This window comes from Lathamus discolor, chromosome 1 (genome assembly GCF_037157495.1).
Source record: "Lathamus discolor isolate bLatDis1 chromosome 1, bLatDis1.hap1, whole genome shotgun sequence".
NCBI classification, from domain to species: Eukaryota; Metazoa; Chordata; class Aves; order Psittaciformes; family Psittacidae; genus Lathamus; species Lathamus discolor.
In genome coordinates this window covers 4,899,864-4,919,678 of record NC_088884.1, presented here as the reverse complement: position 1 = coordinate 4,919,678, position 19,815 = coordinate 4,899,864, and the positions used below count along the sequence as shown (strand labels likewise).

Here is a 19,815-nt window from a genome sequence, read left to right as displayed (position 1 = left end):
CCATACCAATTGACTAAAAGAAGACCTAGGACTTTCTTTGGTGAGCAGCTCTCCTTCATTTAACTGAGTTTGAATGGAAATCTCTGCCAACTGATTTATGCATCGTTGTGTGAATATCTGGGCAGCATTTGCCCTGCTTGGAAAATTACATTTGTTCCTATTTGCTATGCTTTTCCAGAAGTCTTCCAAAGGTCTGTTTGGGAAGTTGGGTCCAGATGAACATGATGAATAAATAACGTTATACCAGGCAGCTGGGGTCCAGGGGTTTTACTCATTGTCCTCTGCCACTGACCCCACTGTCACCACCTACTACATGTAAATTGTGGTTATTTTCCATTCAGAGGCAACTGGGAGAGTGTTCTGGAGGATATTCATCTACAAAACATGCAGGCTCCTGTGTTATGTTGCCTGCCTACAGTCTCCATTCTCCATCTGCTGCACAGCCTCCCATTATGCAAATGAAGGGAGCTTGCTTAAAGTTTATTCCTTAATTTAATAAATGTAATTTAATAAATCTTAATGTAATACATTTCTAGTGAATGAAAGGAAAGCTCCCTGCATAAAATAGCATCAGCTGTCAGACAGCCTGCTTGCTCACAAGGATCGCAGACTGCTTGAGGGTTTGTTTTTGAAGGAGACAGGCATTACTTTGCCAAATCAGATCTGCAGCCCAGCTATGCCTGTGTCATGCTTTTGATCATGGCCAGAAGTAAAGATTAACTGACCTGTCACTTAAATGGAGCCAGGATGAGGACGAGATGGCTGTAGTGCTGTGCAAGTGAGAGGTAGTTATGTGCAGATATATGTGGTTTTCTGGTTGGGACCGCAGTGTCACATCTTGGTCCATAAACAACAGATTTCACTTCAGTTCTTCCCCCCTGCTTGTCAGTAAAAGCAGAAATGAGTGGGCATTACATTTATTCACTTCTGCACAATTTACTTCCTGGTGCATCTCACCAAGATTTTAAAGTGCAATATACCAGGGAAAGGTGTTTGAAAGGACCTTCTTTGGGGACATGAGTTGAGACAGCTTAGACTGGTGATCCCTGTTTCCCAAGAAGATTCACAGTATCTTAAGGTCCTTTCCAACCCTCGCTATTCTATGATTCTATGAGACTTCAGTACCGCAAGGTGAGAACAGACTGTTGTAAGCATCTAATCACTTTGTCTGATCTCCTGCAAAAGAAAGTACAAATTAAACCAGGACTTCCCTGAATTAACTCTTCTTTGAAACAGAACAAAGGGAAAGAGATCCTAGATAATAGAAAAGGGTTTCTCCACCGAGGTGATGCATTAAGGTCTGCATTCTGGGCTACAAAACACCTACCTGAGCACTGAAGGACAGCAATGTTCTTGCCTTGATAACCAGCTGTTGGAGAGAGGCTTCAACTCCGAATTCAAAAGCATTTCGAGAGGATGGTCAGCATTTAGACTGTGAAATCCTGCATCAAGGAAACCTAAAGCAGTTTTAAGGTATCTGCAGAGGGGGCTTTACTGACACTGTGATACAATGTGGATGTTCCGACCCATGTGGGTATGGCGTATGGACAGTAAATCATAGTCCTCATGCTAGAAAAAAGACTAAAAATGGTAAAAAATGCTATAGAATTATGGAATAGTTAGGGTTGGAAAGGACCTTATGATCATCTAGTTGCACCCCCTGCCATGGGAAGGAACACTTCACACTAGATCATGTCACCCAAGGCTCCTTCCAGCCTGGCCTTGAAGACTGACAGGGATAGAGCATTCACCACTTCCCTGGACAACCTGTGCCAGGGCCTCTTCACCCCTACAAAGAAGAGCTTCTTCCTTATATCTAACCTGAACTTCCCCTGTTTCAGTTTGAACCAATCATCCCTTGTCCTATCACTACAATCCCTGATGAAGAGTCCCTCTCCAGCATCCTTGTCCACAAGTAAATTTTCCCTAGCAAATAACTTAGGATATATCCTCAAGTTGAAGCAGGAAATCAAAATAGGAACTGAACTATTGAAACTTTGGCAAAAGCAAAGAAGCAATTAATTGGACTCCCATTATTTGGTCTCCATTCCTGCATGGATGACTGTTCTGCCCTGCCTGCCGCAGCGATGATGATAACCTCACTCTGAGGGATGGAAGAGCTGACATTTGAGTGACATCTTTTTCCCCCTTTTTTGTTAGTTTTATTTCTTTCTTTTTGCATCATTATCATCTCAAAAAACCCAACAAACAACCACCCTGCCCTTGTTGGCGATCTTGGGGGTCAAATGTTCAGCCACTTAAAAGGATATGTAAAGGAAACCACATGTATGTGCCGAGAAGGCAGTTGCTGGGTGATGAATTACATATGTAAGAAACCAGCATACATATGCAAAAGGAGACTGCAAAGGCACTAACAAAGACACAACTGTAATCTTTTTAAATAATTTTTCATGAGCACATTCATCTTCCCATTGATATCAACAATTTATGCACAAAAAAGAACAGTCATTGTTTAGGGAAGACAATAAAATCAACTTTATGTTAGTTTTTACACTCTTCGTCTATTTTCCCAGTAAGAAAAAACTGTGTCTCTGTGAATATATTTGTTAAAATAAAGGAGAAAAAACTAGATTATTTTTCTACAGAATCATAGAATCATTCAGACTGGAAAAGACCACTAAGATCATTGAGTCCAACTCTTCCTCAGCACTGCCAAGTCCACCACTAAACCATGTGCCTTAAGTGCCACAACCACATGTCTTTTGCACCCCTCCATGGATGGTGACTGCAGCCCTGCCCTGGGCAGCCTGTTTCAATGCCTGAGCACCCTCTGGGGAAGGAATTGCTCCTCAGCTCCATCTAAACCTGCCCTGATGCAGCTTGAGGCCGGTTCCTCTTGTCCCATCCCTTGTTCCTTGGGAGCAGAGCCCAGCCCCTCCTGGCTCCATCCTCCTGTCAGGCACTTGTAGGGAGCCATCAGGTCCCCCCTGAGCCTTCTCTTCTCCAGACTGAACCCCCCAGGTCCCTCAGCCGTTCCCCATCACACTTGTGCTCCAGGCCCTGCACCAGCTCCATTGCCCTTCTCTGGCCCCGCTCCAGCCCCTCAATGTCTCTACTGTAGTGAGGAGCCCAGAACTGAACACAGGATTGAAGGTGCAGCCTCACCAGTGCCCAGCACAGGGGACAGGCACTGCCCTGTCCCTGCTGCCGCACTGGCGCTGATACATGCCACGATGCTGGTGGCTGCTTGGGCGCAAGCTGCTCATGTTCAGCTCCGTCAATCAACACCCCCAGGTCCTTTTCCATCAGGCAGCTTTCCAGCCACTAACTACTAAAAGACACAACCCCCATCTTCTTCTTTTTAGAAGCCAAAAAAAGGTACATTTTTGTTTCAATAAAACCCATTCTTTGTGTGGAAAAACTGTTTTTGCACTTAGAATTATGGAAATAGAATCAGCATTTGTCCCTGGCACTTACTCATGAACATAATTATTCACCCTACTGCAGCTAAAAGATATGTCTCAGAGAGCCAAGAGTAAAAGTCAAGTTGGTGCCAGTGTATGCAGCCACAGGTAGGATGTTTCAGTGTGTGGCATCCCTGCCCATGGCATGGGGGTTGGAACTGAATGATCTTAAGGTCCTTTCCAACCCAAACCATTCTATGATCCTATGATATGATTCGGTGTATGAAGCACAGAGTTGTCCTACACCCCAGGGAGGTACCTTGAGCCCTTACTGTGAAGGAGATGTTCAAGATACCACCTTGATACACAACCACTACCCTGTGTCTGCCACAGAAGAAACTTTGATGATAACCTTACTTTGATGAGATGGGTGTGTATAAACGTGCACCATTTAACACCAAGTGCAGGCACATATTTGCACCTACTCATGCTGTGGGTGCTGTACCACTAATGCCACTACAACCCCACTCTAACCATAAGTGAGAGCTTCTGCACATGCTGTATTGATGCACTGATAGTTAGATGTTCCTTCCTTGGCCATGTATGAAAGATAACTTTATTTCCCTGCATCTCATCAGTGAGGTGAGAAATGGACATTGAAAGCAACCAAGGGAAATGACTGCATTTCCCACCTGCCCACCCAGGTAACCCCTGCTCTTCCTTTCCTCAAACACAGAGCAAAAGACCCATTATTCTGCCTGCTCTTCCCTTGCCAGGTATTAGGGCTATTAGGAAGATAAAAGAGAAAATTACTCTCACTCCTGAGCTTGTGTGTGGGAGGAGTGTTTGAGAGCTCACATTTCGAGTCCAAAGCTCTTCTCAACAATCTAGCAAACCCTCTACCTATTTCCTTCAGATACAATAAAACTTTCAAGGCAAGCATGGGAATGAAGTGCCCAGCTAATATGAGCATCTTGGAAGGGCACTGAACATAGAAATCCACTCTGTTCCTCTGGAAACCAGACCATGGCGATAGGGACCATCTGTGACAGAGCACTGTGATCCTCCCTTGCAATCCCTCGAAGGCTGCAAATTCTTGGAAGAATCCTCCTTATGTATTAGGCTAAAGTGTTGTGAGAGGACACCGAAGGGCTGTGGGTGGGTGTAAAGTACAAAGACTTCCAACAACTGGCAGTCCCGCTCCCACCCACAACTGTGAAGAGTTGTGTCTGCAAAAACATGGGGCCCATCAGAGATTGCTGCATCTCACCAAGAAGGCGTCTTGGTTCTGCGGTCAAGCTTGTCTCTAGTGGGGTCTTACTGACCCAGGATTAGGTCTTCCCTGTCTTCTTGAGTCCTGATTCACTCAGGGAGTGTATGCACAGGTTCGTATTCCAAATGGAGACGCAGCTGGTCAAACACCTTGTGTATTATAACAGCCGACAGCTAAGTTGGTTTTCTGAGGTTACAGCAAAAATGATAACAGGTTCTGGAAACTGCATCCACCAAGGGATCAGCTGAGTGTTGTAGATGCAGAATGAATAGGGGAAGACACAGCATGAATAGATAGACTGCGAGGGGGAAGTTATCACCTCTAATAACTCCTGAGGATTTAGCACTAGGAGAAACTGCCACAGCTCCAGCAAGGAGCTGTTATCACCTCCAGTGGGAGCCTCCATGGCTCGTCCTTTGCTGACCCCATGTCTCTGGCAGCATCTCCGTGTATTCATCTGGGTGCTCATAATGTATCATGCGATAAAAGAAGTCTCTTTGCAAGAAATACCTCCATTGACTGCCAAAGAAGCTCTTTTTTCTTCACTGGCAATGGAGAGTGCCTTTTTTTTCTCCATCTGGGTTTGATTTTGGCTGACTCCCTCAGGTCTGGATGTAGCTTCTGAGTCCAGGATGGAGAAAGGCGGATGGAGGAAGTCTCTGGACTGGATCATTCTCCCAAAGGCACTATCTCTCACCTCTCTTTTTGGAACTGCTCTATTCCTTTCTCCCTAATGGCCAAGGTGGGAGGTTACCATTTACTTCCAAAGGCTGCTCATGGGTACCCTGCCTGACATATTAAACAGAGAAGAATGAGAGCAAGGGAGAACAACTTTGATGTATAAGACTCTGTGCTTCTGTTCCTAAGTGCTTTTGGAAACCTCGCTTTTTACCTGTCTCTCACGATTGGCCTTGCAAGACGTGGTCTACGTTTGCAAGGGAAGATGCAGAAAGTCCCTAGCACAGGCAGTTATACATCAGAGACAGACAAAACCCCATGGTTTTGTGTGAATGATACTCTTTTTTTCAGGAGAGCCAAATCTATATAAATCCCCAGGGTTTGTCTCAGTAATAACATAGGAATAGATTCTCAAAGGGATCAGCTCCATGTCCCATGTGGTGTAGAGCAGTGCCCAGGGAAAAGGTCTGGAGCTGACAAGGGCACAGTGTAATGCTTATTTCTACCTCAGACTGTGTGATCATGGCTTTTTGCTGTGGGCTGTATCTCTGATCATTTAAGCTTTTGACTTCTGATGTCAGTGGTAGCAGCCCTCTATGTCCCTTTGTGGGTCTGGACATGAAGGTGTTTAAATACTTGTCATATTGGGCTTGATTTGACTATGGTGGCCTCTCCAAGTGCCTTAAGCTTGACATTTGGCAAGGCTTGGCTTCCCTCTATAAAAAGGTTTAGATACCACAGTACAGAAACCAAGTACCTTTTGGATCTGGCACTTGTGCTCAGTGGTGACCATCACCAATACCCAGCTCTACTTGAGGATTTATCTTGTTGGCATCTTGTCCCTATACTAGGATATCCATACATCTCTGCTCCACCATCTGATGGGGAGTGTGTTATGACTTTGCAGGGAGTAGCACTGGCCACAGTGGAGCTGTTTGGCTGTTTTGCTGTAGAAGATGTCAATTTAGACCTGCACGACTTATCCCCTGCTTTTGACTTGGTCAGCTCCCTCTGGTCAGTGAGGCAGAGCTGGGGGAAGGAGAGAACAGAAGGACTTACCCAGGCCAGCAGCAATGAAACCTAACAAGTCTTATTTCTTGGCATGACTGCTGGCTATAGCAGAGGGGTGTCTTACCTATGTCTTTGAGAGCTTGAAGATGCCTTCCCTACTCACTGTACCTCCAGCATGCAAGGCATGGACCTTCTCAAACCTTGTCTTGCATAGCACCACCACCTCTTCCCTCTTCTGACTTTGGGCCTGTCTTCTAAAATGCTGGAGTTAATGGCAAGCCCTTTGACCCAAGGGTGGAAAGAAGAAACAGGGCACTGACTACTAGCATGACTCTTCCTAGACCCAAACCACTGAGCTCTCTGAAGTAGCACACACCCAAGTGAGAGTGCGTCTAGCAACAATGGTGATGAATAATCATATATTTAGGTAGTCTGGTTGCAATAGGAAGAACGATGCTCTGTGCAGTCTCCTTATTGCAGTTGTGAAGGATTAGTTAGCTTTCCAGGATGCATTTTGATCAATTATTTACCCTAATGAAGTGGACACCATGAAACATTTTCCAGCCACTTTCCTCACCACCATCCTAAATAGAAGAACTAACAGCTTTTGTCAAGAAATCATTGGTAAATCAAGCTTCAGCTAACCCTATTCCTTTAAAACTGACTCCAGTTCCATTCACCTCCCTTTTATGTCCTCAATAATGCAAAAGATAACATTGAATATTGTCCAGTGAATTCAGGGAGGAGCCCAATGGGAAAATGAGTCATTATCTCTCCTTCCCTCCACTTCCAGGTGCAACCTTCTGTCTGTGTCTCCGAAAGGTCCCCAGTGATTTATTGATATGGCAATCTGATTTTGGTAATTAAAATTGATTTTCAGCTTAAGCTTTGTAAATACACTGATCCATAACAAACCTGGGTCATGTTCCTGGGAAGGGGGAATAAGGAAATGGAGATGCCAGGAGGAGTGATGGGGATGACAGCAATACTGCTGGCCTAGGATAGTGGCAGGGGGCTGTCTATGAGCTGGAGTGGGGTCTGCAGAGCATCCAGTAAAAGCCTTGCACAGTGCCTGGGAATGCTGCTGATCCCTAATCCGGTCGCTGTTGTTGTTGGATGATGGTGGGGCTGCGTTGAGCCTGGATTCCAGCGTTATCGCCTCTGGTGGCTCCAAGGGCAGCCAAGAAAAGCAGCTGGAGCTGGGAGCTAAATGAGCTTACTGCTGAGATACAGTGTGGAAAAGAAACAGAAGGAGCAACTGGTTTCTTTGGAGAGCTTCATGGACTGTGATATGAATCTGTCCATTCAGGTCTTCTCCTTAGCTTGCTTTTGTTGTAAATCGGCAGAAATTGCTCTGTTGGATGCAGATGAGGGACTGAAAGCACAGCATGTTGCTGCAGGCTGGGCTGCCCACTGTTCAATGCACCCATCTATCCCTAAAACTCTCCTCATTCCCTGTGAAGGTGGCTTCTCCTTGTGTATAGGTGTTGTGCTGAGGCTGGCTGTGCATGCCCAGAAAGTCTTTTGCTTTGGATGTGCTCCATAACAGTGTGAGCCAGAGGGTAAAATCTGCCCCTGGGAGATCTGTGCTCCTTTTGTCACTGATTAGGGTGAGATCAAGCACATTTGTGCCTCAGTTTCTCCTCACTTGTTCAGTGGAAGCAAAGCTTGGTTTTCCTTCTGTGAGCAGCCCTTGAGGGTGTCAGATCACACAGCCCCTGCATCCCAGCTGCCTTTGAATTGCACCTCTTCCTGCAAGGAATGATCTCCTTGGGCTGCTCTCATCCTCAGGGCTAATAAACCGAGCTCTCGTAGGAGATCTGTGCATTGCCAAAGGCTGAGAGCCCTTTTCAATCTGAGCAGAGGAGATCTCCGAGCCTGAACCCCTCCACCTCCTTCTTCCCCAGGCCAAGCATTTAAATAACTCACTTTTGAGGTTGCGAATGAACATGGCAAGGCAGCCCACGCACTGGCTGTTTTCTGCTGCTGAGCCATTTCTCCAAACCAGCCTGCTTTTCTAGCACAACTTCTTCCATTAGCTGATAATCTCACTGTACAACTTCCCCAGTTGCTTTGGGGAAATCTAAGTGCATAACAGCTATTCCATTTCCCTTGCCTACCTTGGCAGTAATACCGTAGCTTCAAAGAACTCCAACAAGTTAGTTAAGCAAAAGACCTCCTGCTTGTAAATCCATGCTGGCTGTCTCCTCTAATCCAATTATGCTTTACAAGGTGCTCCCTCACTAAAGCCTGGAAAATTGTTTCTGATATTTTTACCCACAATTTATGTTAAGCTACTCGGTGTATAATTGCTTGTCTCATCGCATGCTCCTAGGTTTGAATAATGGTCTTAGGTTGGACGTTTTTGCAGCGCTCCCGTGTCATCTGAGAGCTCCTAAAATATTATTACTTAAGATTTCACACAGTTACACTCTCCTTGCATCCAAAGCTGGTGGGGTTTAGCTGACTGCAATAAGCCAGCATCGATGCCATGGAAGTTTTTGTTGCCATTAATGTCTACTTGTCGGCTGAACCCTCCTTTTGATTAAGAATGAATGAGATACATAGATAAAACAGTTGAAGTTTTACTCACAGTAGCAACCCTGCTTCTAGCATGAGTATGAGCCCAGGGAGAGATGGGATGTAAGGTATTAGGAGGCTCGAACAAAGGATGTGCTTAAGGACCTCACTATCAGTAAGGAGGAACAAAGAAGTGGGTTTCTTATAGCCAGGATGAGGGTCTTGCCACCAAAGTCTGGGATTTTTTTCAGGTTCAGCAGGTCCAAGACGTAATTCCAATACCTAAAGGGGCTGCAAGAAACCTGGAGAGGGGCTTTGGACAAGGGCCTGTAGGGACAGGCCAAGGGGAATGGCTTGAACCTGCCAGAGGGGAGACTGAGATGAGCTCTTAGGCAGAAGCTCTTCCCTGTGAGGGTGCTGAGGCGCTGGCACAGGGTGCCCAGAGAAGCTGTGGCTGCCCCATCCCTGGCAGTGTTCAAGGCCAGGTTGGACACAGGGGCTTGGAGCAAGCTGCTCCAATGGAAGGGGTCCCTGCCTGTGGCAGGGGTTGGAGCTGGATGAGCTTTAAAGGTCCCTTCAACCCAAGCCAGTCTGGGATTCTATGATAATAAACCTGGCCTGGGAGGTGGGTGCAAATCCAGAGGACTCTATCAGGTAAGAGGCAATATCAGAGAAGGGAGCATGGCAAAGGTTTACTTGCTTGCCCTTCCTCTGTTTTCAAAGACAGTAACAATTTCACATGCAAATGGCTGTCTCTGACGGGGGGATCAGTTGAGACTATTTTCACACAGTCCTGGCAGGGAGTTCTGTTTGAGATGTCACATCATCACATAACCAAGATTTAGTGAATAATCCGTGATGTACAACCTAGTAACACGATGGGTTTGAGCCAGACGAAGAAAAGTGGCATCCTCTTGCTTGCAGCCAGGCAACAAAAGGGATGGAATTTAAGCAGTGAGCAACATATGGTTTTGAACCTTAAATAGACTGGTCTTTTCAAATGAAGAGGAAGAGCGGTGATTCCTCATGCTGGAATCCTTCCTAGACAAATATCACATTTGCAATCTTCAGCCTTTCCTTAAAGTTTAACTGAAAGAAAAAAGAGAAAAATAAAAGGAAAAAGAAAGTCTTCTCTAGCAAATACCTCCCCTTAAGGCCTAGGGTTTTAACCTCTAGAAAAGATTGAACACCACCTCACCAAAACAGCCTTCATGGTGGAGGTACAAGGTTAGGATAGCTGAAGCCATCATTACGTTTGGGTTTTTTGTTTGGAGGGGGTGTGTTTTGTGGGTGGGATTTTGTTTCTTTGGGGTTTTTTATGTGAGTTTGTGGGGGTTTGTTTGATTTCTTGTGGGTTTATTGGAGGAGGTTTGATTTATTTTTGTGGCTTTCCCAGTTACACACAGTGTAAACTATGTGAATTATGGCCTCCTGAAAATGAGGTTTATAACCTCATTTGGTTATGAGGAATGAGGAAACCAAGTGGCCCTTAAATATGACAGAGAGAAGCTCAGTTGTAATGTTAATGGGGAAAAGGCTGGTGAGGGTCCCCAGACACTTGACTTCCACAGACAAATTTCTCCATGCCATCGCTTCCCTTTGCCATGTGGCAGATGATCTTCCCACTGAGACAGGACCGCTTCTGATGGGGAAGTCTGATCCTGCCTTCATTTCTCCATCAGGGTGATTCTATGATACAAAATTGCCTGGCAAATTTAGAGTTTTCTCTAAAACTTCTAATCCAACTTCAGTAATGACTTTGTCTTCCCTCTCCTCATCTCCAGCCCTTTGTTCTATCATTCTTCAGATTTACATCTCCAGGAAGGGGTGTTGCTGTTGGTCTGTTGGTCTGTTCCTTCTCCAGTGGCACAGAGATGAACTAGGTACAGCTTGCCTGGCCCTGCTGCACTGGTCATACCGAGATGTGGAATGAGTCCAGGGGAGAACATGAAAAGGATCAGAGGGCTGGAGCAGCTCTGCTCTGGAGCCAGGCTGAGAGAGCTGGGCTGGTGCAGCCTGGAGAAGAGAAGGCTCCTGAAGGGGAGACCTTAGAGCAGCTGCAGTGCCTAAAGGGGCTGCAGGAAACCTGGAGAGGGGCTTTGGACAAGGGCCTGTAGGGACAGGCCAAGGGGAATGGCTTTAACCTGCCCGAGGGGAGACTGAGATGAGCTCTTAGGCAGAAGCTCTTCCCTGTGAGGGTGCTGAGGCGCTGGCACAGGGTGCCCAGAGAAGCTGTGGCTGCCCCATCCCTGGCAGTGCTCAAGGCCAGGTTGGACACAGGGGCTTGGAGCAAGCTGCTCTAGTGGAAGGTGTCCCTGCCCATGGCAGGGGTTGGAACTGGAGGAGCTTTAAGGTCCCTTCCAACCCAAACTGCTCTGTGATTTTACGTCTCCAGCCCAGAAAACTTTTTCTAATAAGGGTCAGTGGCAAACATGTCGCAAAGATCCTCAAAAGAGAGAAAACAGTGATACACTGTCCATTCCCAGTAACCTGTGGCTCAGGACCTCAAGAGGCAGAGGTGGACTCCGTGCATGTCATATAAACCACCCACCTCTGCTGCTTCATTTTCCTTGCCACTCTGTTTATTCCCTTGCCCTATGCAGAAATTGTTTCCTTCTCTTCTTGATGTGCCTGTGCACTTGGAAACCCTCAGGGGAACTGGGGAGAGGTGAGCACAGGTTTTCTTTAGCCTCTCAGAGTTGTCAGTAGATAAAATCAGAGCTATTAGGCTGCTTTCAGAGCACCATTTGATAGACCCACCTCTTTCATAGGATTAGATCTCCTGTCCTTTCCAGCTCCTTCCTGCAGATGAGCTACTAAACTCTGCCCACTGAACAGAAAGGTGTCTTTAATGGAAATGAATAGATCACTTGCCCCAGTGGCAACTGTGCCTTATTAGTTTAGTGTTTTCTGTTGCACTATGCTCCTAGAAGAGGATGCATAACAGCAATAGGATATGCCAGGACTAGTTTGCAGGGTGAATGTGGTCAGCATGTCCCTGAGCCAAAGCTCCTACAAATGAAGTGAGCTCCCTCAACACAAGCACCACTGCAGAGATTCACATTTCCAGTCCTGACAAAGAAACAGTGATTGAAGGGACATAGAGAAATCAAAGCAGAAAACCAGTTCATTAAAGGTAGAGTTGCACTCCGACCCCGTTCCTTTCCCAATAGATTGGCTGTGGGTTTTGTCCTGAGCTTATCAACAGCCAGCAGCTAGAGGAGCTGAAGGATGCTCTGGGAATTCAGCTTTGTTTACCAAGCTTGGGATTGCTTGTCTAACCACCAGTAGATGTTTTAATTTCCTTCCCTTTGGTGAGCAGTTTGAAGAGCATCTCTCAATCTCACCTTTTCTTCTCCTTGCCTCCTGAATTCATGAAGGATGAAGATTAATTGTCCTCATTCACTACTTTTTGTCACTGAAAATGTGAAGCTGTCTTGGCTTTCTGTTAGAATACAGGCAATGATTTTCCCAAGCAGGAACAGAATAGTTGGTGCTGCATGCAGAGCTCCCAGACTTCTACTCATTAGTGGCTATTAATGCTTGTCAATAATATATGTTTATTGAAATGATGATCACTTGAAGACTGTTCTGTCTTAGGCCCTTTGTTTTCCATGCTTTGGGTCTGAGTCTCTGCTCCCCTGCTACCCCTGCACCTATCCTAGATAAACTGCTGCCACAGGTATTTTGAGCATAACACCTGATCCTTCAATTCCTTTCTGGGGAAATGTTTATGTGGAAAAATATTATCCTTTTTGCTCCCAAACTAGCTCAGCATTTTGAAGTTCAGGTACACACCTTGCAAATTACAGGAAGTTTTCTACTTCCTCTCTGATGTGCTGAGCCGAGTAACAGCTCATTGCAATCTGTCACTGCTTGATGAATGGAATTCAGTGAACCAGCATCTCCCCATGGATATTTCCTCTTCTGGTACTTTCCTAGTGAGCCCCAACTACAGTCCATCCTGCGGTTCGGTCCTTGCGGTGGGCAATGGTGGTGTCTCTGCAGGTTCATAGAATCCCAGACTGGTTTGGGTTGGAAGGAACCTTAAGGCTCATCCAGCTCCAACCCCTGCCACGGGCAGGGACCCCTTCCACTGGAGCAGCTTGCTCCAAGCCCCTGTGTCCAACCTGGCCTTGAACACTGCCAGGGATGGGGCAGCCACAGCTTCTCTGGGCACCCTGTGCCAGGGCCTCAGCACCCTCACAGGGAAGAGCTTCTGCCTTATCTCCAACCTGGATTTCCCCTGTTTAAACCTATTGCTTTGTCCTACCAGAGGAGAGAATTTCCCCAGGACAATGAATAAGGTGTTTTTTCAGTTTTTTCTTTCCAAATTTTCACTCTAAACAGCAACAAAGGAGCAAAACTAGAAAATAAAGAAACCTAAATATAAATTAAAAAAAAAAAAAAGAAAGTTTGGAGCTCAAAACGATTTTTAATTAAAAGAAAACCCAAACATAAAAGTTTAGAAGAAGTCTTAACTTGCAGATAGCCAGATTACAAACCAGTCTCTAGGTATAAGAGAATACAGAGATACCTAACGGAAAGTCCTGGCTTTTGCATGATGCTCACGCCTTTTATGAAACATCTGTCTCAACTAGACAGCAGAATTAGGAGACAGATAGGGGTGGATATTAGGTTTTATTAAGTCATGGAATCATAGAATAGTTAGGGTTGGAAAGGACCTTGAGATCATGTAGTACCAGCCCTCCTGCCATGGGCAGGGAGGGACACCACACAAAAGTCTGTTAATTTCTAAATAATTAAGGAAGAATTTTATACAAACCCAACATCCTAATCATGTTTTAATCCCAGTTATTCTCTCCAAATGGTTTCTTAGTGAGTCTTTATGCTTAAAAGACCCCTGGGCATTTGTTACCCATCTGTGTGATGCTGGGGTAGCCGATGGCCTTTCGCTCTGCTTTTTGCTGTATCCATCTTGTCATTCAAAAATAAACCTTCTGAGGAATGGCAGTGTCAAGCAAAAGGTTAATATCTTTAAAAGCTAGATGGATCTTTATTTAGCTGCCATTTTGTGGCAGTCATGCAACTCTGTTAGGAGGAGTTTTGCCAGTTTCTAGGTTGACTAATTGGTCTCGGCGCTATCCTTTTCAAGAAGAGCCATGCATCAACTTCTGCTTGACAAATTGTACGACAGAGAAATCACAAACAAAGCCAAGGAAATAGAGAAGTTAATACTAAACTATGACTAAATATGCTGTTGAAATTGAATTTTACTGAGATCACACCAGTAAATCAGGCCCAGTGCAAGTCATAGGAAAATTGTTCCTTTAGATTCTCTTACAGAAGGATGAAGTTTTCTGCAGAAAATAGACATGGTTTTGGATGGAACTGTTCAGTCAGTTTAATTTCTCATCCAAACCCCTCAATTTGGATAGATTTTAATGGGATATGCTGAATTAAAATGTAAGAATTCAGAATAGATATATTAGGAATATCCACTGATGGTCTCACTGATACTATGGGCTATTTAAAGACAGAACCCCTTTCTATAATTACCTATATATAAGAATGTTGCCTATATAGGATATAACTATCATATATTGCTAGTTGAGGAATTAATAATGAAAAATTGCAACATTTGCAATGTTAAAGGCAATAGAAAACATGGAAAGTGAACAATATTTGAAATAATAGAATCATAGAATGGTTTGGGTTGGAAGGGACCTTAAAGCTCATCCAGTTCCAACCCCTTGCCACGGGCATGGACACCTTCTTCCTTATACCTAAGCAGAATCTCCCCTGTTTCAGTTTTAATCCATCACCCCTTGTCCTATCACTACAGTCCCTGATGAAATAAAAATGACAAGGAAATCATGAATTCTTTGTCTTTCATTACTTTCCAAACTTCTTACTGTATCCCGACCTGGTATTTTATGATTCTAGTAGCTGGAAGTACAGGTGAGAATCCCTCTTTGAGCTTTATTCTCATTGACACACTATGCTTTGGGCAGAGCAGGCAGTGGAGGACGTGATTTGGTTTTGGTTGTATGGACTTCTACTGTGGATGGTGATCAGAGCCATCACTAGATGGGTTTAGAAGATCAGTCTTCTTGTTGATGTGCTCCTTTCTGCATTCCCTTTGGTTTCTTTTATTTATAAATATCAGTTTTCTAGGACATCTTTTTAATGTCTTGCAGCAAATCAGCAGGAGAGGATCAGGGGCTTTTTTTAAGCCCTGCTACTTGGTGTAATCAGATGGGAATTCAATTAGTTAATCTTAACTTGGTAAGTTACCTCTTCCACCACCAATCACCATCTTCCTCTTGCCCAGCATTGCCAGTATCAGAGATATATTAAATCTGTGAGGTACTGCAAGAGAGCAGAAAAATCAGATTCAAGCACTAAAGTTTGAGGGTTATTTCACTGTGAATTGTCTTAAACCCCTGTACTGTCAATAGTTCATGAAAGCACCAATATAAAACCTCAGCAAAAATACGTGGAAAAGAGGACCCTGAAACAGGAAGCTAATTGCTGGAACATTCATGCATCAGCAGAAAGCAAAACACATTTAGGGCAATGATAAACTTCATCTCCACTGTCTGTGTGGCTAATCTAGAAGGAGCAATTCGTACTTGTCTTGCAAATATGACAATTATTGCAGCAGTCAGATTATAGGCCTGGTCATTGGGTCAGGCAACTTATCTTCTGAAAGCTGTATCCTGAGAGAGAAAATGTAGCTTGAAGCCAAGCAAGACACAACCCATCTGCAATAATAATAACTAAAAAGTTTTCACTTTACATCAGGTCTGTATGCTTAACTAAGCTCTTTTCAGCACAGGCTGGCAATTAGCATTGAAACTATTCAGCAGCTACTTGGGAATTCATAGAACTGAAAGCCAAGAGACCAGAGTGATTGTCTGATGTGATCTGCATAACTCAGGTCAGAGAATTCCTCAGGGAGATGTCTGCTTGGAGCCCCCAGCTCAGCAATCCTGTATATCTTTTAGGAAAACAAACCTTCTGAGCTTAATGTTTCCAGGGATTTCAATACATGTCTTTCTAAACATCCACCATTAGCACTGGGCAATCCCCCTAGTCCCAGAGCTTCACAGCATCCTTGTGAGCTGCAGATACACTCTAACCCTTGCTATGCATGGATAAAATAAGCAGTTTCATATTCATTCCACCTCCTGTTTAGGCTCCCTACATAACACATGAATAGAGATCATTGAATGTTTTGGGTTGGAAAAGATCTTAAATCTCATCCAGTTCCAACCCCCTGCCATGGGCAGGGACCCCTTCCACTGGAGCAGCTTGCTCCAAGCCCCTGTGTCCAACCTGGCCTTGAGCACTGCCAGGGATGGGGCAGCCACAGCTTCTCTGGGCACCCTGTGCCAGCGCCTCAGCACCCTCACAGGGAAGAGCTTCTGCCTAAGAGCTCATCTCAGTCTCCCCTCTGGCAGGTTAAAGCCATTCCCCTTGGCCTGTCCCTACAGGCCTTTGTACAAAGTCCCTCTCCAGATTTCTCGTATGCCCTCTTTCAGTGCTGCAATAGTCCTGGATGGTGTTTATGTGCCTTTCAGGGATGCTTTGGTTAGAGGAAGGGAGTTGGAGATAACTTCCGCAGATATGGGGCTCTAGCCAGGGGGGGACTTCAGCTCTGCTCCTACCTGGCTGGGCTGCCCTCCTTCCCAGACTATTTCTATCTCCAATCTGGGAAGGGTGTTTGGAGGTGCTGGTTGAGAGCAATGGCTGAAACAAGAAATAAACCAAGTACAAAACATCACATTTCCTTCACCCTCTTTGGGACAAATGCATATAAAATCCGTGTGTCCACTGGAGAAGATAAAGGAGCAGGGCCATGAGCTCTGGTGTTTTTCTAAGACATGAGCCCAAAAGGTGCTATTATAACTCATGAAGCTAAAGCAGGAGATACACAGCTCTCCACAGGTAAAATCCCAGGCAACTGGAAGGAAATTCTCCTCCTCACCTACTGTTCTGGAGAGATTTGAAACTGATCCTCAGCTGCCCCCTGGTTTTATTATACGTTCCTAATTTCCTGCTCTCCATAAATGCTGGGAAAACCTCTCTCCTGATTATATGGATAACGGTTTTTCTCAATGCCTGCTGTTCGGTTAATAAACCAGGGGCAGGGATTGCTGTTTCTGGACGAGGCAGGCTGTAATCCATGAGAAGCAGAGGTGATATTGTTCCTTCAGGACATACATTATTGCCACCACGCTGGGTGCGTGCGAATAGGTAAGAGACAGACAGACGGATGTCACAGCGCGGTAAAAGACTGAGCAAAGCTGTACTTATAATTTTACGGTTCACTGGTGTGAAATGGAATCCAGTAAATAAAAAACATGTCCCCCTTTCTGTACCGTATCAATCTGCCAGTGGTTGTAAATGCTGTTAGCTGGCTGCCAGGGTTGCATGTGTGAATGCATGGACCGTGCCTGCATGCATGAAAGGGGGTGTGATGAATACTTCTGGGTCTCTTTGCTGATGCTATGGCTGCTATGAAACCTTTGTGGTTGGAAGGAGGCCAGGTCCAGTGGACAGACATCAGGAGAGGGGATTTCAGCAACCTCAGTTTTCCCCCATTTGACCATTTTGTGCATCAGAAGGTTTCCAAAACCAAGATACATATAACCACAGCAGTATTTAGATAGTAGCAAGATTGCTTTAATAAGAATTGCCTGCAAGAAATCTGGAAAGGGACTTTTTACAAGGGTCTGTAGGGACAGGCCAAGGGGAATGGCTTTAACCTGCCCGAGGGGAGACTGAGCTGAGCTCTTAGGCAGAAGCTCTTCCCTGTGAGGGTGCTGAGGCGCTGGCACAGGGTGCCCAGAGAAGCTGTGGCTGCCCCATCCCTGGCAGTGCTCAAGGCCAGGTTGGACACAGGGGCTTGGAGCAAGCTGCTTCAGTGGAAGGGGTCCCTGCCCGTGGCAGGGGTTGGAACTGGATGAGCTTTAAGGTCCCTTCCCACCCAAACCATTCTATGATTCTGTGAATAAAACTGGTGTAAATTCTCATGCCAATGAGTGTGTTTGACCTTCAGACAACCACTTCAATGCTATGCCTGACTTTCTCCAAATCTCTGATGCTTCTCGTTCCCTGTCCTCTTCCTGGAATGGCTCTGAGGACCGCAGCTGAAGAGTGTTGGCACTTTAGTGCGTGTGTTTGCATTAGCTGGAGAAAGGGACAGTAAAGAGGAGCAATGTGGAGGTCACTGCTACTGCTACTGAGACAGGGAATTCAGATGCCCTGAGCTCTGCAAGGACACTCCAAACTCTTTGAATCCTCTGGCCTCTTTAGTGATGGGTGTGATACCTGGATAAAAGGGTCCAGAAGGGTCATCACTGTCCTGCTAAGAGGCATGAGTGTCACCTGCAATGATGATGGTGTGCATATGAGCCAGCCTTGCTTTGAGGTGCTGGGTCTGCCCCAGGATCCAGAGAGTATCACTGTCCCCACTGCTGGAGGTGGACAGGAAGAGCAAGTTCTTTGAGCTGCATGGCACGGCTTGTATTTCAGAGGGGCTTTCTGAGGGCCTGGACCTGCTCTTTGCCCTCATTTCTTTCCCCTTGCATTATGTGCCAGACGGGTCTCCTTTCTTCTTTGTGGCCAGGAACAAAAGAGGATTTTTGAGTTGAAATGCACCTGAGCAAATCCCCAAGCCCAAATCAGATTATGGGCTTTTGAAAGTGATGCCCACAAGGGACACAGGTGTAATGAGAGACATGGAACCAGTGTGCCTTTGATCATCGATGTGGAAGGCTCCTTTAAGATGCCTTAGTGGGTTAATCCTTCTCTCTTTCAAGATGCCAGTTTGGGAACCACCTGGATGGAGCTGGCAAAGGCTTTGTGGGGTCTCTTGGGTCTCCATGCTTTATGCACAGGCCAGCTGGCAGCATTCGTCTTGCAGTCGTCCAACACCATCATTCCCCCCCAGACCCTGTCCTTACCCCCCTGAGTAACACTCTTGCTTAGTAGCAGCTTTTGTGAGTTCAGTGCCTGGCAGCAATGAGCTGAAATAAGATCCCACTGTTTCAGATAGTACCAAAGCAGCACTGAGCCTTAAATCAGTTTTGAATGAGCCCTGCAGGTTTCCAGTGCCTGGACTGATCCTATCTAACTTTGATCTATTCACCAAGGCGTTTTAGCTGGGTGTAGAGCTACAATATACAGGCACTGGATAATGCAGGACCCCTCTGAGGGTGACTTTGCACACTTGATACCTGAAATGCCCTATGTTGAATATTCTTGGTACTATACAGAATCATAGAATCCCAGGCTGGTTTGTGTTGAAAGGGACCTTAAAGCTCATCCAGTTCCAACTCCTACTGTGGGCAGGGACACCTTCCACTGGAGCAGCTTGCTCCAAACCCCTGTGTCCAACCTGGCCTTGAGCACTGCCAGGGATGGGGCAGCCACAGCTTCTCTGGGCACCCTGTGCCAGCGCCTCAGCACCCTCACAGGGAAGAACTTCCTTATCTCCAACCTGAACTTCCCGTTTCAGTTTGAACCCATCACCCCTTGTCCTATCACTACAATATTTAGGTGAAACAATGGGACCCCTGCCTCAGTGATTCATGGTTGATGAGGAAGGTTACTATTAAGTAGTAATCTCCCTGATTAAGCCTAATGCTTACTCGTGAATGGGGCCAGATGGCTGCTGGGTGACGCATTTTTATGAAGCATAAGACATTCTTCATTCTTTGAGGAATTAGATGATTCATTCTGTAAGGAAATAATGGAGTTTTATTGTGTGGGTGCCCTGTCCATACCTTTCTGTACAGCACTTGAGTCAACACCACAGCCTGCTCCCATTAAAAAACCCCAAAGAAACTAAAAATAGCATGAGGACATGTCTGAAACAGCTTCATATTTGGCAGCTCTCAAAGAGCCTGAGGGTTTTCCTGGTTGTATTCTCCAGGGATCAGTTTTGGGCCCAAAGCTCCTGAAAAATTTCGTGAATGAGTGGGATGCCAATATTAA

General features: G+C 45.6%; 1 protein-coding gene across 1 annotated transcript in view; it reads left to right on the top strand.

Annotated features, from left to right (window-relative positions):
* The window catches only part of PLXNA4 (plexin A4), a 450,672-nt gene that overhangs the window by 250,597 nt on the left and 180,260 nt on the right, over positions 1-19,815 (top strand). The window lies entirely within an intron of this gene.